This window comes from Podarcis vaucheri, assembly GCF_965113315.1.
Source record: "Podarcis vaucheri genome assembly, chromosome: 5".
Classification (NCBI taxonomy): Eukaryota; Metazoa; Chordata; class Lepidosauria; order Squamata; family Lacertidae; genus Podarcis; species Podarcis vaucheri.
Window position 1 is genome coordinate 6,394,727 of NC_138763.1, and position 6,013 is coordinate 6,400,739.

A 6,013-nucleotide genomic window follows, 5' to 3' on the forward strand; every position below is an offset into this window, starting at 1 on the left:
AAGGGTTTTGCATTTTTTTGAGCTGCTTCGCAAGACGAATTTCCCTATGGGCTTGCTTTGCAAGACGAAAACGTCTTGAAAGTTTGTTTCCTTTTTCTTAACACCGTTAATACAGTTGCGACTTGACTTCGAGGAGCAACTCATAGAACACGGTGTGGTAGCCTTTTTTGAGGTTTTTGAAGACTTTGGTGATTTTTGAAGCTTTTCCAAAACTTTCCCGACACTGTGCTTCGCAAGACGAAAAATTCGCTAGACGAAAAAACTCACAGAATGAATTAATTTCGTCTTGCGAGGCACCACTGTATTCATTGTTCCTCATTCATTGCTTGTGCACAAGTATCTGGGACCGATTTCTTGCAGTTCTCCTGTGTGTTTTAGAGACGGCAAGGGGTTAACTGAATAAACTATTTGGTCAGATCTGTGTTCTGAGCTGTGAGTGTATTATTTGATAAAGAATGAGCTGTTACCTGCCACCCCAATCTCTGTGAGCGCTACAAGATTCTGAGGGTTACAGGCACACTTATCAGAGTCTGTGTTCCCTTTCGGGACAACGAGACACAATAGAAACTGTGGTGTATTTATGATAGATGGTTTATTTTCATGTATGTACAACCTGAGCCAACGGTGGATAGGTTCCCAGCATTACACACTCCAAGAGGATTGCTTGCTTCTCTCATAGGTGCAGCAGCCAATCTCCTGCTTTCCTATTGGCTGTCATGTTGGATCCCAAGTTGGTAGCACCCATTGGTAGCTTTGCCCCCCCTCCCCGCCTGCTTGCCAAACTGCTTGCAAAATGCAACTATTTTCCTTTAGCTTATATCACTGCCCACCAGGGACTTCCCCTTCCCTTGCTTGTAGCTGCAAATAGACCCAGAGGGGTTTTCCTTTTGCCCACATGAGGCCAACACCATTCCTGAAACTTAACTTAACCAGTGTGGTGTAGTGGTTAAGAGCGGTAGACTCCTAATCTGGGGAACAGGGTTCGCGTCTCCGCTCCTCCACATGCAGCTGCTGGGTGACCTTGGGCCAGTCACACTTCTTTGAAGTCTCTCAGCCCCGCTGACCTCACAGAGTGTTTGTTGTGGGGGAGGAAGGGAAAGGAGAATGTTAGCCGCTTTGAGACTCCTTAAAGGGAGTGAAAGGCGGGATATCAAATCCAAACTCTTCTTCTTCCTCTTCTTCTTAACTCTGCTTTTGTCTCTGCTAACCACCCCCCGAGTAAGCGGATGTTCTTCTCTGGAAGATCTCCAGAACTCATCTCTATTGTGGCCACCTAGCAGCCTGATGTGCAATTACAGCTACATCACCAGTTCTAATCATTTATGTCCCTGTACAACTCATAGCCACTGTGGTTTTAAACTTGTTCATTTCCTGTTGATGGAAAAGCTGTTGATGTTACGGATGACCTGACCTGCTCCTATGGATCAGATAAGAAACTAAATAACTGATCAAGCTGGCCGTAATGAGGTCACCACAGGTGTCCTATACTAGCCTACACATAAAATCTTCTTCACAATTTTCTATTTCCTTCTGGAAATAGTCCTTTTGAAAATAGCAGGAGTAGCAAGAAGGAGCAAATAATTTACTCGATGAATATTGAAGAAGGCAAGCTGCCACCTGGTGTATACAAAGTATGAAACTGGGTTTACTAACCACAAAAATGGGTTGTTCCACCGCCCTCAGAAGCTTGGGGTGGTGGCAGCCCAGGAAAGGCATTATTTGTAGCGGCCCCTAAGTTGTAGAACTCCCTCCCACCTCTTTACCCTAGTTTTTGATACATGAGATGCGTATATTTTTAGAACCCACCTTATTTTTATGATGTAAAGTTGTTTTTCTGGGGAAACCCAGCCAGATGGGTGGGGTGAATAATAATAATAATAATAATAATAATAATAATAATAATAATAACAACAATAACAATAACAATAACAATAACAATAACAACAACAACGTTGTTTAATATTGCATTTTAACCTTAATATTGAGTTTTAATTGTTGTAACCCAACCTTGGAACTCAGGGTGAAGGGCAGGTAAAAGATTGTAATAGATAACAGCAACAGCTTGAATGCTGCAATTCAGAGCTTTCCTCAGCATAGAACTCTTATCTTGTTGTATGCTATAGCACTTGGACTTACATGCATCAACCTCTGCTGTCCCCCCCATTTACTGAAGAACGTAATTACAGTGGTACCTTGGTTCTTGAACTTAATCTGTTCCGGTAGTCTGTTCGACTCCTGAAACCAAGGTGCGGCTTCTGATTGGCTGCAGGAGATTCCTGCACTCAAGCGGAAGCCGCGTTGGATGTTCGGCTTCCGAAAAATGTTTGCAAACCAGAACACGTACTTCCAGGTTTGCGGCATTCAGGAGTCAAAATATACGAGTACCAAGGCATTCGAGGACCAAGGTACGACTGTAAAACTGTCCCACAGGGGATTTGTTCAGGTGGAATAAATTATCTCCAGTTTAATTGCTGGATCTATGAGAGAATGGGTTGCTATCAACTTCTGCCTGCTGACAAGTTTGAACAGAGTGTGTGTCTCCTTTTGTTTCTTCAGGGTGAAACATTACATTGCATTTTGTTTTTCAATCACATAATGACAAGTATGATGGAGGGCTGTCAGTGATTGCTTACTACCCACATGGATGGAAGCTGGGCTTCTGCCTCAGTGGAGTCCACGTCAAGGCCCCACTATCAACATGAGGAGAAATAGGCAAATCTGTCCATTTTGGATTATGGTTAGGATGGTGCTGTTAGTTACTATATGCTCTTTCACCACATGTAAACGGTTTTAAAGGGAATTCTATAGGCTAGGTTGATTCTGCCATCTAGGGTTGAAACTCTGTTACTTAACTGAGCCCCAGTGCTAAACACAATTCCTAACAGGGTGAAGGTTTAATCCCATGTAAACTCAATTGGAGACCAGCCGCATTAAGGATGCACTTCTTATTTGTAATTGCCATCCTCACCACCCTCATTCGTGTGCCACCACTGCATAAGATTATGTGGGCAGGAGTGATTTTATCCCACAGTAACTGCATGTTCTTACACAAGTCTACTTATAATCATAGTATTGTAGAGTTGGACAGGCCCCAATAAGTAGGTTTACTTCCTGATAAGTCTAGATACAGATAGGTAGCTGTGTTGGTCTGCCGTAGTCAAAACAAAATAAAAAACTTCCTTCCAGTAGCACCAGAGAGACCAGCTAAGTTTGTTATTGGTATGACCTTTTGTGCGCATGCATACTTCTTCAGATACACCAGGAGTGTGCATGCACAGGAAAGCTCACACCAATAACAAACTTAGTTAGTCACTAAGGTGCTACTAGAAGGAAATTTTAATTTTGTTCCTGATAAGTGTGTAGGATTGCAGCCTGATTGGGTGTGTCTTAAACAGGACACAGAACAACAAAACAAAACCACCCATCCCTTCTTCAGCCAGCTCCCCCCACCCCATTACAGTGGTCAGGCTGTCCTGGTCCAGCTGGTAAAAAGCACTGTTGGAAGTAAAGCTACAGGAAACAGGCAGATGGCCTTCTCGGTAGTGGTACCCGCCCTGTGGAATGCCCTGCCTTCAGATGTCAAGGAGATGAGTAACTATACAGTGGTACCTCGGGTTAAGAACTTAATTCCTTCTGGAGGTCTGTTCTTAACCTGAAGCACCACTTTAGCTAATGGGTCCTCCTGCTGCTACTGTGCCGCTGCTGCACGATTTCTGTTCTCATCCTGAAGCAAAGTTCTTAACTCGAGGTAATATTTCTGGGTTAGCAGAATCTGTAACCTGAAGCGTACCACTGTGTAACCTTTAGAAGACATCTGAAGGCAGTCCTGTATAGGGAAGTTTTTTAATCTGTAATGTTTTATTGTGCTATATATGTTGGAAGCTGTCCAGAGTGGCTGGGGCAACCCAGTCAGATGGGCAGGGTATAATAATAATAATAATAATAATAATAATAATAATAATAATAGATGTAACCTGTGCATTTAGCAAGGAAGATGGATCAAGGAGCACCTCTAGACTATGAACCTGCTATTTCAAGGGTAGTACAACACCATGCAAAGAAGGCAATGGAGCAATTATCTGGACCACCTACTTTCAGGAAGCACCTGCTCACAGAGCCTCAGTTTTGCCAGGTTTCAGAGTCAGGGCTTATCCACACTTACCTTTCCTCTGTTCCTTCCAGGCACAGCCAGTGCTCTGTAGCTTTCCCTATCAAAATCCACTCCTTAAAGCTCAACCAGAGTGAACGACAATCTGCAGTGAACCTAAATTGACATTTCCTCTGACCGAGCGCTAAAGAGCGGTCCTTGGCTGGTGAATATAGATAATAAAAATAATAAATTTTTATTTATACCCTGCCCTTCCCGGTTTAAAAACCAGGCTCAGGGCGGCTAACAGCAAATTTAAAACATTGATTAAAATGCAACTTAAAAACAGCATAAAATGCAACATAAATTCAGGGGTAATTTTGGGGAGAGAAAAAACCCCCAGTCAGTAAATATCAAACAATACCAGGGCTAACTGGCCAAGTTGGTCCTACTAGGGCCAGCAAGGAGATCAGGGAAGAGTTCAAATGTGGGGTCACCTAAAGACATCTTGGTCAGGCCCTGACAGTCTTCCTTCACTCCATTTCAGTCTCTGTCTCACTGCCCCATAGTCTCAAATAATTGCATCTATACCCTTAAGGTGTATGAGGTGTGAGGGGAGGGGTAGTACCTTTGGTGGGGAACACACATGCTCTCACCTGTAGTTCCTAGAAGCTCCTAGAAGCTGTCAGTAGCCACACCTCTGGAAACGGCTTTGACTGGATGGCACAACTGTTGAGTGATTTCTTGCCCAGATAAGCCTGGCATCCGGCCCGCTTCCAAAGCTGCGCCAGGCCTCTGCATCGCAGTCTGCATTCCAAAGTTCTAAGCAATAGCAGAGTCTGGCATCGTTCAGAGAAATCAACTTCTGTGCTTCAGTGTGCATAAACAGAGTCTCACACAGAGGTGTTGTTGTTTAGCTGTTTAGTCGTGTCCGACTCTTCGTGACCCCATGGACCAGAGCACGCCAGGCACTCCTATCTTCCACTGCCTCCCGCAGTTTGGTCAGACTCATGTTTGTAGCTTTGAGAACGCTGTCCAACCATCTTGTCCTCTGTCGTCCCCTTCTTCTTGTGCCCTCAATCTTTCCCAACATCAGAGTCTTTTCCAGGGAGTCTACTCTTCTCATGAGGTGCCCAAAGTCTTGGAGCCTCAGCTTCACAATCTGTCCTTCCAGTGAGCACTCAGGGCTGATTTCCTTAAGAATGGAGAGGTTTGATCTTCTTGCAGTCCATGGGACTCTCAAGAGTCTCCTCCAGCACCATAATTCAAAAGCATCAATCCTTCGGCGATCAGCCTTCTTTATGGTCCAGCTCTCACTTCCATACATCACTACTGGGAAAACCATGGCTTTAACTATATGGACTTTTGTTGGTAAGGTGATGTCTCTGCTTTTTAAGATGCTGTCTAGGATTGCCATCGCCTTTCTCCCAAGGAGCAGGTGTCTTTTAATTTCGTGACTGCTGTCACCCCTTCATGGATCACTGCCTTGCCGTGGCGAAGGGGCTTGAATAACTCAGAGAAACTATGAGCTATGCCGTGCAGGGCCACCCAAGATGGACAGGTCATAGTGGAGAGTTTTGACCAAACATGATCCACCTGGAGCAGGAACCGGCAAGCCACTCCAGTATCCCTCCCAAGAAAACTCCATGGACAAAAACACACAGAGGTACTAAAAACTAAAAGCAGTTTATTTACAGCAGAACTATCCATTATCTAGCACAGTACGGAGCATCGTGAAACACGTCTGTTCCACATGAAAATGAAAGAATAGAACAAAGGACGGAGACTCTCAGAAGTGACGCAGAGTCTCTCCGCCCCACAGTAGGCAGGACGCACACTCTGAGCTGTTTAACCCTGTAAGCTCAGGTTCTCCTCACAGGTGAGGGAGCTGATGAGTCTCAAGTTCTCAGTGAGTTAGGGACTTCC